We start from the raw sequence: 11,573 nt of genomic DNA, 5'->3' as shown, positions 1-11,573 counted from the left end.
TGGGGGGAGGGTCCACGTGTGCAAGAAACCAACCATGCTCAGACGTCACAGGGCGCATTGTGCAGCACAAACCTGTCCATCCTGCCCGACACCCACCCCTTCCCCTGACCACAGAGATGGTTTAGTGATGCAGTGTGACTCAAGCTGGACCAGAATCCTTACCTAGACTTTTGAATTTGGGGGTGGGAGGGGAAGGGACCTTGTCTCATGAGTTACAGAGCAGTCCTACTTCTGCCACAAAGTCAAAGCCTTCTAAGGTGCGGAGGAGTGAAATGAGGGGAGAAGAGGATAAAACACGATGGAGAAAGAGGGAATCCAGGTGATGCTGAGACAGGGCTGCCATGGATAGCTGTGTGAGTTGTGCACTAGACAACTCTGAAGTGTGCTGTTCACATAATAACTGCGGTAAATTTGTATTTATCAGGATAGTTTTCCAGCAGATGGCAGTAAAGTGTCTTGAGGAAGTGGAGCCTTGCTCTACTTGGCACAAAACTACCGTCCAGACTGGCAGCCATGGTGTGTCAGGTCCCTGAGTTCAGTTCTGGGGATGCTCTTGGGTCCCCAGAGTGTCTTGATCTCGAGCGGTACTTGGTGAAATTTGTTCTTCTGATGAATTCCCTTTGTTGTAAGCTCTGCTCACGGCAGAATCCTCGACCATCCAGTCACTGACAAGATGAATCAAGCTTGTTTGCCACTTCCCAGAGCAAACCCTACGTGCTTTTAGAAATAACAGTCCAACTGTAAGAGAGGAGACCGAATAGCCATTAAAAGCAGACACAACAAAATATCAGCTCGGGGCCCTTCACAGGTGTGGCAGCTGCCCCCGCCGCAGTGAGCACCTAGATTCTGACTCCGCTGTGCTGTGGCCTGAAAATGTTTGGCAGCGGGGGTCAGGGACACAGAGAAGGCATCGTGTGGCCCTCACTTCCTCTCACATTGTTAAGGATAACTGTGCTGTTGTTAAAAGGACAGACCAGAATTATTCAGAGAGTGCACCCGTGTGTTGCTTAAGCTAGATAACTTATCATTGAAAAAGGATGATGTCGGCCGAGGTCCAGCCCCCAGGCATCCCCAGTGCGGGGGGAGGTGCCCAGGGCCCTGACCCCACTCTGCCTGGCTCAGGAGAGTTCCCTCCCACAACTCTAAATGCCAGGAGTTTCCAGGGAAGGTTTGGGGGAGACTCTGGGCTCTGGTGTCAGATGAACTGGGGTGGGGTCTTGGCTCCGCCTTTTCCAGCTAGAGGCGTGCAGATAAGCCTCCTCCCCGATTCAGAGCCACTTCTCAGAAATGGGGAGGCTGGGGGTGTGGCTCAGTGGTAGAGCGTGTGCGTAGCATGCACGAGGCCCTGGGTTCCAGCCCCAGTGCTTCCATTTAAAACAAAAGAAGGGAAAGCCGACACCTCCCTGAGGGGTCTTCAGGAGGTCTGGTGGGCGTGGGAGGGACCCAGCAGGTGGTGGGTGCTCAGTGCAGGGAGACCAGCCCGGGGCGGTGGCTGGTGGGTTCAGGGCATGGCCAGAGGGCCTGGGTCCCCTGGATGTGAATCACTGAGCATCTGTGGCCTCGGGTGAATTCCTCGAGATTGCTGGGGTTTGGGGAAAAATCGGGCACTTAGGGGTCAGGGACCGGGTATCCCCAGCCCCCAGCACCGACCCCAGACCAGGGCCTGCTGGCATATAGTAGGTGTGCTGTAACCACTCCATCTGTGTTTCAGCAGTCTGCGCCCTGCAGGCTGAGGGGGAACAGGCCAGGAGCCGTCTCCGCCCAGGCAGCCTGGAGACCACCTCCCCTGTCCCACACCTGGGAGGGGGGCCCCAACGTTGCCTCTGAATCCTGAGTGTCCCCGTCCCCCCCGCCCCCTTCCAGGCCCTTCCTAGGTCTCTCAGTATGGCTGCTTGGCCTCTGCGGGACACAGAGAAGGGAACCTGGGCCCCTCCAGCAGCCCCGGGCCAACACCACAATTGTTTTCCACCTGGAGCTTCCAAGGAGCTGCTGGCAGCCAAGCCGGGGGGCTCGGGGTGAGACGCCAGCGGGTGTGGGAGGAACCCTCCGTGAGCAGGGACAAGCCCTGGGGTATCGTGGACAGCGCTGGTTGGAGTTCACTTTCCTTTGACCTGGGATGAGTGACAACCTCCTTGGTCTCAATTTCATCCATAAAATGCAGATCATATCAGGACCCACCTCTTAGCCTTGCTGTGAGGAGTGAGTAGGTTGGCCCTTGTGCAAAGCACTTCGAACAATGCCTAGCACGTAATGAATGCCCCAGAAGTGCATCGCCACAGTTGCTACAGTTATAAATCGTTCCTGCCAGGCTTCTAGTCTTAACTCTGATGCTTCGCAGCTGCAGCAAAGCAGGTCTGTCCCATCTCTGAGCCTCTGTGTGCCGTGCATGCGTGCAGGACGCTGTGAGCCTAGACTCACGGGGTAGAGCAGGTCCCCTCCCTCCCACCCTTCCTCCCACTGCTTTTCCTCCCCTTCCTTCTCCTCCAGCCTGGGGGCTGCCCCCAGAGGCAGGGGACAGATCACCTGCCAGCTTCATCGGCCACAGAAACGGTGGGCCTAGGCCCCCAGATACTACCATGTCCCAGCTCTCTTAGCAAAGCATTAAAAATTGAGGCTGGAGTGGGGACCAGGCCGTCGCTGAGCGGATGTCTGGTGCAGCAGAGCAGAGGTTTGGTCAGCCCGGGGCCTTGGGCCCCGCTGTGAGAACAAGCTGTCCGCACCCGTCTGGCAGCCGTCCCTTGCTGTTGTTCGGAAGAGAAAGCGGTCATTGGCCCCTGGTGGCCCCACCCGCTCCTTGGCTCCCCTGTTCCCTGGCCTGGGACAGCCCCTGGCTGACAGGGTCATGCGCTGGGTGGTCAGGGGCAGGCCTGATGCTCTGTGGCCCTCCAGCCTCTGCCTCCACCCAAAAACCAGGAGGCGGAGCTGGCCGGCTCTGCCCTTCCCACTCAAGGCCTGTGAGACAGAGGACGGCGGGGGCGGGCACCGCGGTGGGGGGCGGGGCAGGGCATCCGTACCAGCTGAGCAGCACCGGGCACCAGGAGCCACTCAGGACTTCAGACTCCTGGTGGCAATTTGAGAGGCAGAAACAGACATGGCCATTCTGAGGAAGAGGATGCCCGGGTGGGTTCCTGGCTTCCCGCCTCCCCTCCCCTCCCGGGCAGGTCTGGGCTGAGGGTGGACCATATTCCCCAGAACGGGCCAGGGGCCCTGGGGGAGGGAGAGGGCCTTTCCTGGGCCAGGTGGCCCCTGGAGCGGGGCAGGGCCCAGGTGGGGCCTCACACTGCCTGCTGGAGCCAGTGGGAGCAGCCCGGCCGGCCTGCGAGGCAGCATGGGAAGTGGAGGCAGGAGCCCAGGCACAGGCCTGGCAGACGCGCCCCCGCAGGGAGACAGCCACGCCGTGGGCGCTCGGGCCCGGGGGCATCGTCAGCCCGGGGCCCACAGCCTTGACCTCGAGCCGCACCTGCTGACGGGGGAGCTGCTGCCCTGACCCCGCCCGGTCGGGCAGCCCAGGCCCAGGCCCAGGCAGGCTGAGGCCAGCGTGAGGAGTCCTGAGGAGACTGGATCCTGGCTGTGTTCCTGCCTGTGCTGCTCCTGGCTGTGTGCCCTTGCGGCAGGGCCCTCTCCTGTCTGAGTTCCCACTCCTCTTCTCCAAAGCGGGGAAGCGATGCCCCTGACGCGTGCAACTTGGCCATCAGGCGCACCAGAGGCCTGCAGGCAATCAGTGCTGGGTGCCTCTGGCCCCCCGCCCTCCCATCTGTGTCTAGGGGGCCTGCGGATGCAGGTGGGGGCTGTCTTGGTGCTGGCTCTGGTCCCAAATCCCCGGAAACCTCAAGGCCAGCCCTCGGCTGTCCCCCACCCAAAACGATGCCAGCCCAGGGACAGATTCTCTGCCCATGGGAACTTGAGTCCATCCCAGGAACTGGAGGGCAGGGCTCCGCCGGCTCTCTTGGGCCTGAGACGGAGAGTGGGCGCTGCCTGCTGAGCCCAGTGCCAGGGGCGACGGCCAGGTGCTGCAGCAAACACGGTGCGCTCCACTGAGGGCTTGGGAAGCCCGCGGGCAGCGAGCAAATACCCCCCCACAGGGCACTTGGCACAAAGCGAGCTCAGGGAGCTCCCCGTGGTGGCTGGACACGTAGAGAGCCGGGAGCGGGGCACCTGCTGAGAGTGAGGAGAGGCATCCAGCCGGGGTGGCAGTCACCCGGCAGAGCCAGGGAGCCGGGACCAGGACCGAGCCTCACAGAGCATCCCAGACCTCAGCATGCCCCCAGTGCACTGGAAGAAGGTGGCCCCGGGCAGACACAGCTGCACGACGGGGCAGGGGGAAGGGCACAGGCTCCCTGCAGTGTCCTTGCTTCCCTAGACACGGCAGCCCTGGTCATCCTCACGGCTGGCTGGTCCTGGAGGGCGGCCTCCTGAGCGGGTGGGGCTGGATCTCAGTGCCTCCAAGTCCCTTCCTCCCTCATGGGCAGCTTCAGGCCTTGGGGTGGGGGGGGTGACCTTCCTCTCTCCAACACCCTGGCCCCCGTGTGATGGGGGGCCTGCCCAGGTCCTACAGCACCAGGGCTGGACTGTTTAGAAAATCTGGTGAAGACGTGGGGGCCACCAGAGGGAAGTGAGTGTGGAGTCACCGGAGTGAGACTGTGGGGCTCACTGTGGGAGGACTAAAGTGACACCTGGCTGCCCCCCAGGTACCGGCTGGCTCGGGCTGGGGCTGCCCGCCTCCTGCAGCCGCACCTTGGTGAGCAGGCACTCTCCCGCCTCCCTCTACTCCCTGGGGGCTTTGGAAGCCCCTACCTCCCACCTCCCCTCCGCAACCCCGGCAGCGCCAGGCTGGGATGGGGTGCACCTCCCTCCTTGGTGCCCCCAGGGTGGAGGTCTCTGAGGAGCGCCCTGCCCCTCCCTGTACCTTGCACACCACAGAGATGTAGGAAAGAGTCCCCAGCTCTTCCGGGCCTGTTTGCCCAGCTCTAGCCCAGCAGGCTGTTCCTAGAACTCCTTACTGGATGGGAGGGATTCCAGGCCTGGGGGCAGGGAAGGCTGAGCCTGAGCGAGATCCCCAGGTAGGGACAGTACAGTGGCCCCCTTAGGGAGGCCCCAGCCTCCCTCCCCACCCAGACGGCTCCATAGGGAAGGTATCAACCCTGAGATAACGCATCCTGGGCCCAGGCCAAAATCTGTCATGGGGGAAGCTGGCAGTGTGGCCAGGGACACCCGGGCGTCTGCCATTGGATGGATCCCCCGGCAGGCCCGGTGCCAGCACCCCTTCCTGATGGCCCCACGGGACCCTGGGCCGTGGGGTCTCGGGGCCAGGGCAGACTCTTCCCGGGGGCGGGGACTGAGGGAGCCTCTTGAGGGCACACGGGGGCGGGCCCTACAGAGTGTTCTCTACTGCTGGAAATCCGGGGCAGCAGAAAGGTCATAAAACAGATCTAAAGAATGACAAAACGTTTGTCCATCGTGGTGTGAAATCTCTCACTCAGGCCTCAGTTCTGGACTATTTTATTTACAATAGTAGGGAGGCACTCTGCCTCTGTGTGGCCGTGGACGGGCGACGTGGTTTGCAGTTCTGTGCAAATCAACGTGTGCCAAAAAGTGGACACAGTGCAGCTGCCCATCCACAGGCAATCAAATGAACTGCACGCGGCCCCTCCGCACCCACGACGTGGACGCACCGTGAGAGGGCCCCGCTCCAGGGAAGGAGCCAGACACACAGGCTGATGGGATGTGGCTCTGTTCGTGGTGTACGTTCAGAACAGGCACCTCTGTAGACGCAGAAAGCAGATGAGTGGGGGCTGGGGGCCAGGAGGAAACGTGGGGAGACTACTGCTGGGCACGGGGTTTCGTCTGGGGGATGATGAGCGATGGCGGCTGCACACTCGGTAAATGCACTAAACACCACCATGTCGCACACTTCAGCCAGGTGCACTGTGTGCCATGTGAGTTGTATCTCAAGGAAGGTGTTGGAAAAAAAGCCGTGTCCCTCGTCTGCTGATGTGAACATGCCAGCACTCAATGGAGAAGTCTCTTGAAAACTGTGAGGAAAAAAAATCATGGTTTTGGAGTCCGCGCCCCTGTCGCCCCGAGTGTGAGATGCCCTCCCTGAGACTCGGCTTCCTCGCCTGTGAAATGGGGTCATTAAAGCGCTTTCTCCCCGGGTGCCTGTGGGGAGTCAGCGTCTGTGTGCTCAGGGGCAGAGGGGGCCTGTGACTGAGAGCTGCCGGCCCCCCTGCGGCCCCTCCCCGATCTCCGGGCCCTCCTAGCCTGAGGCAGCCAGAGGGCGCTCGGCACCGAGACCCTGGGGCCCCTCCTGCCTCCGCCCTGCGCAGCCGCGTGCCCTCGGGTAAGTCTGTTTTCAGTCTTTTGAGGAATCTCCATACTGTTTTCCTTAACGGCTGCCCCAGACTGCATCCCCACCAGCAGTGTGGAGGGTCCCCTTGCTCCACAGCCTCCCCAGCGTTTATTGCTTGTGGACTTCCTAATGCTGGCCATTCTGACTGGCATGAGGTGATCCCTCATGGTGGTTTGGATTTGCATTTCTCTGATAATTAGCGATATTGAGCATCTTTTCAAGTGTCTGCTGGCCATCTGTATGTCTTCACTGGAGAAAGGTCTTCTGCCCATTTTTTCATTGGAACCCCGTGTATTGTTGACTAATACAGAATGCCGGCGTGTCCCCACCTCTGGGCCTTTGCACTTGCTGTTCTGTCCCTAAACATCCACATGACTTACTCCTGCATTTTATTTAGTTCCTTGCTTAAATGCTACCTCCTCAGAGGGGCCTGACTCTCGACTAAATACTCCCCCTCCCCCGGTGCTGTCTCTTCCCACTTGTCCCCTCACTCCGTGTGTCACCACTGGACTGCACTGTCTGTGTACTTGTCCACAGTGGTTGCTCCCACTAAGCCGTCTGCCCGAGGACAGCAGAGAATCTGTCTTGTCATCTGCTGGGTCCCCAGTGCCTGGAGCAGTGATGGGCACAGAGTCAGTGCTCAGTAAGAATGTGTTGAATGAATATTCCATATTTCATAGGGGTGTGTACATGCCTGGAAACCCACAGGAAAATGTCTGGAAATAGACACACAGAGTCATGGCTGTGGGTCCCTCTGGGCAGTAAGGAGAAGCCTGTGGTGGTCAATCCTGCGTCTCAAGGACACATCGGCCTCCCCCCGGGTATGTTAGTGAGCACTGACCGCGTGCCAGATGCTGGTGGAGGGGCTGGGGCTGCAGAGGAAATGGACAGAGACCCAGCCTTCCTGGAGCCAACTGTCCAGTGGTGGAGACACAAACAAGTGTATATAACACAGAGGTTCTCAAAAGTGTGGTCCGCACACCCTCTTAGAAGGCCCACGAGGTCAAACTGTCTTCCTAAGAATCCTAAGATTTGCTGTTTTCTCTCGCTGACATTTATTTGCACAGATGATGGAAAAGGTGGAGGGCCCAGGATGGAGCAGGGCTGCAGCACAGCTGCCGTCGCGGTCATTGGATTCTTCACCAGGGCTGCCTTGCGCTATGTCCTGCTAAAGTGAGGATGTAATGAGACGGGAGAACCCCATAAAAAGACCGGCAGGACCCCCAGGCAGGGCCACTGCTCTCCTGCCAGCACCATCCGGTTCCCCGGCCCACAGCCTCTGTCTCACTTTTTGCCTCTGAAATGGCTAACTTACACCTAGAATTCTATTGGTTCCCTGAGCTCACGCCTCATTGGTTATTTCCTTCACTCCTGATTGGCCCATTTCCCTAACTTCAGATTGGTCCATTTGTAGTACTTCATTTGCATGGAGCTCACTCCTGATTGGTTATTTCTCTCCCTCCTGATTGGGCCAGTTCTACAAAGCTTGTTCCTAATTAGTCAACTTTTGTTATACCTTATTTGCATATGATGTTGCAAAGTGTAAACTGGCAGCCTAGTAAAGCCGGTGTAAACCTGCAGACGGGGTCCAGAGCTTGGGGTGTTAACTCGTTTGGGCCTGCTGGTGTAACAAACCTGAGTTCTCTCACTCTCCGAGTGCTGCTTGGTCTCTTGCCCGGATCCAGGTTGCTGTCACAACCGAGCTGTAACACATTTTTTTTCCTGCAACGCTTCTTAGTTGTGTGGCTCGTGAGTACACATCTTTCCCCCAGTATGTGGGATGGCCTGGGAGGTGCACGGAAGGCGCCCCCGACTGCCAGGGCTGTCCTAGGGAAAAGCACCCACGTGGCTGCTTGACTTACTGGCTCAAATAGCCGCCTCTTTACGGAAAGAACAGCCAGGTCTCGGGTTCCTCAGACCTGGGCATTTGGCCAACATTTTCTGGAAAATGAATGAAGTGAGCTGTCACTTCGAGGGAAATGAGTGGTGGTGATTGTTGGCAATGGTACAATTTGAGCTAGAAAATTACAATATTGGAAAACTCCCACGGGCACCAGGAGACCAAACTTTTAAGACTTTGCTCATGAGATAAGCAGTGCTGTTAACAAATGTGAAGTTTAGTAGCTATTTAGTGAAACACGTAGACATTAGGAAGACCGGGAAACCGATGTTTCTCAAACGACCAGTGCAGGTTGCTATAAAATCTCGTGTGGATAGAAGAGCCATTCACAGTGCGAGGTGGGCCACTGAAAGTTTCCTTCATGTGTTTTCAGACTCCACATAGCAACTGAAGCTTAAGAAATTACCATTCACACTCCCGGGCACATATCTGGAAAAAACTAATTTGAAAAGATGCCTGCACCCCAGTGTTCATAGCAGCACTATTTACAACAGCCCAGACATGGGAACAACCTAAATGTCCCTTGACAGATGACTGGATAAAGAAGCTGTGGTGTGTGTATACACAATGGAATACTACTCAGCCACACAAAAGAATGAAATAACACCATTTGCAGCAACATGAATGGACTAGAGATGATCATACTAAGTGAAGCAAGTCAGACAGAGAAAGACAAACATCGTATGATGTCACTTATATGTGGGGAAAAATGGCACAAATGAGCTTATCTACAAAACAGAAATAGTCTCACAGACGTGGGAAACAAACTTACAGTTACCGGGGGGAAGAGGTTGGGGGAGGGATAAATTAGGAGTTTGGGATTTGGAGATACAAACTACTATGTATAAAATAGAGAAATAACAAGGTCCTATAGTACAGCACAGGGAAGTATTCTCAAAATCTTGTAATAACCTATAATGAGAAAGAACAGGAGAAAATATGTACATTCATAACTGAATCACTTTTCTGTGCATCTGAAATTAACACACCATTGTAAACCAACTATACTTCGATTTAAAAAAAAAGGAAATCATCATTTGTTGAGTTTTGGTGTGAGAGCAAAGAAAATTATTCACAATGATCTGAAAAGGCTGTTGGAATAAACCTCCCCTTGCTGACTACAGTGTCTGTGTGAGGCCAGATTGACTTCACGTAATTCAAGCAAAATCACATGTCCTAGTAAATTGAACGCAGAAGCAGATAAGAGAACCCAGCTATCTTCAGTTAAGCCAGACATTAAAGAGAACTGCAAAAACGCAAAACAATGCCATTTTTCTTACTAATGTTTTTGTTCTGAAAAATGTAGCTCTTCTTCACAAAAGCAATTATTATGTTGAAAACAAACAACTATTTTAGCAATTTTCCCATTTTAGTTTCTAATACAGTAAATTTCAGTATTTATAACCCCACAAACGAAAGCCCTTTGAGGTTCTCAGTAATTTTTAAGAGGATAAGGATAGGGTTGCCAGATAAAATGCAAGTCTGCCCTAGGCAATATTTGGTACATACTTCTGTGAAAAAAAATTGTTTGTCATGTATCTAAAATTCAAATTAAACTTGATATTCTGTACTTTTACTTTTGTACTAAACCTGGCAGCCCTAGTAAAGGATCCTGAGGGGAAAATATTCGAGGACCCCTGGGTAACACCCCTGTAAGTGTTCTACCGGGTAAGAATTCAGTGTGATCAGGGACACAGTGATGGTGGGGCTCAGACAGAGGGTTTGGAGACGCAGACAGGAGCAGGGGACCCGTGGCCTCCCCTGTTGCCCTCAGATCTGCTCTGGGAGTTAGAGTATCTCTCTGTTCAAGAAGTGGGGTTCAAGGACAAACCCAGATTCATGCAGCTGGCGTGTGGCCATCAGGAGCAGCCCCCTTGGGCGTGACACCAGAACCCATGTCTGACCTTCCCAGCCTTTTCCCTGGCACGAGGGCTGGCCGGCACAGGGCCTGGCAGTGGTAGAGGCTGGGCAGGAAGCCTCCTTCCTCCCTGGCCGAGATGGGGGCCGGGGCGAGGGCAGCAGAACAAAGGCCTTTTGTGAGCAGGAGGGTTTGCGGCTGGCCCCGTCTGCACTCAGGATTAGGGTCATCAGCCCAGCAGAGCAGGCCCGAGTGGATCCAGGCTGCCCGCTGGGCACAGCCTCCCTGCTGGCATCGGGGCTCAGCTGCTGGGTCATGTCTCCGCAGCGGTGGGCTCTTGGCCATCTGCTCTGTGAAAATGAGAAACAGAGAGTGGGTCCCTGACTAGTGTCTTTCTGGGGTAACAGGGCAGAGCCGGAAATGTTCTCATCCTCAGAGACGTCCCCCCAGGCCACCCCAGCTACCACTCAGGTCGGAGGCTTGCTGGTCACCCAGGTGGGAACCCCCCCGCCCAGTGAGCCGGGCAAACAAGACCAAGGCTCCAGCCACAGGGCCTGCGTGGTAGTCCCAGGGCCAAGCCTGGCTAGCAGGACCCTTCCCCACAGCCAGAGACCTGACAGGACTGTGCGGACCCAGGGCGGGAGTTAGAAACAGCTCCCACCCCACCCGGGACCGCCAACATGGGGTGCCTCGCCCATACGTGATTTGAATCAATAATAAAGCAGTCTGCTTTTTATGATCGCCGTGCTCCAGAAATCCTGACAGCAGGGCAAGGATAAAACATATCCCTGTGCTAAACGACTGCTGTGGATACTGTTACATTTTAGTAACGCAGGTGCTAGGTGCTTCACGTGAGCGTATTTTGACAGTGTGTCTTTTAATAAGCATTCTGTCCTGCACGGAATTTAACAGAGATGCCCGTGATACAGTTGCACATGTGGATGCAGCCGTGAGCAGGTGTTTGGAGGGTAAGCTGGTGACTGTCGGAGTGTTCAGGTAGTTAAAGGTGAATTTGGAGACCCTTCTGCCTGTATGACCACGTACTCTTGTTTTAGACAGTGGATTTGCAATCGTCAGGGGCTGCACAGGGATTATAAAGATGGGAGAGATGGAAATTGAGTTACTTATGTTCTCTCTGACCACGTGGAGTTTCTGTTTGGTTTAAAATCTGAAAAAGTGGGGAAAATGCAGACTTTGAGAGGAGTGCTTTCCTCGGTGGGGACACGTTTTTGTTCGTACGTGAAGTGTTTCCATTTTGCGATTAGAAGTGGGGCCTTGAAGTGACATCCGAGCACACACGTTCACAACGGTGTTCTTCACAACAGGCTGAAGTAAGCTGGCTTGGACAACCCGGATGTCCATCGACAGATGAATGGAAAAGCAAAATCTGGTCTGAACATACAATGGAATATGAGCCTTTTCTGGGCTTAGAAAGGAAGACGTTCTGACACCTACTGCCGCATGGA

The sequence above is a fragment of the Camelus ferus genome, chromosome 17 (assembly GCF_009834535.1).
Source record: "Camelus ferus isolate YT-003-E chromosome 17, BCGSAC_Cfer_1.0, whole genome shotgun sequence".
Taxonomy (NCBI): domain Eukaryota; kingdom Metazoa; phylum Chordata; class Mammalia; order Artiodactyla; family Camelidae; genus Camelus; species Camelus ferus.
This window is presented reverse-complemented; position numbering follows the sequence as displayed.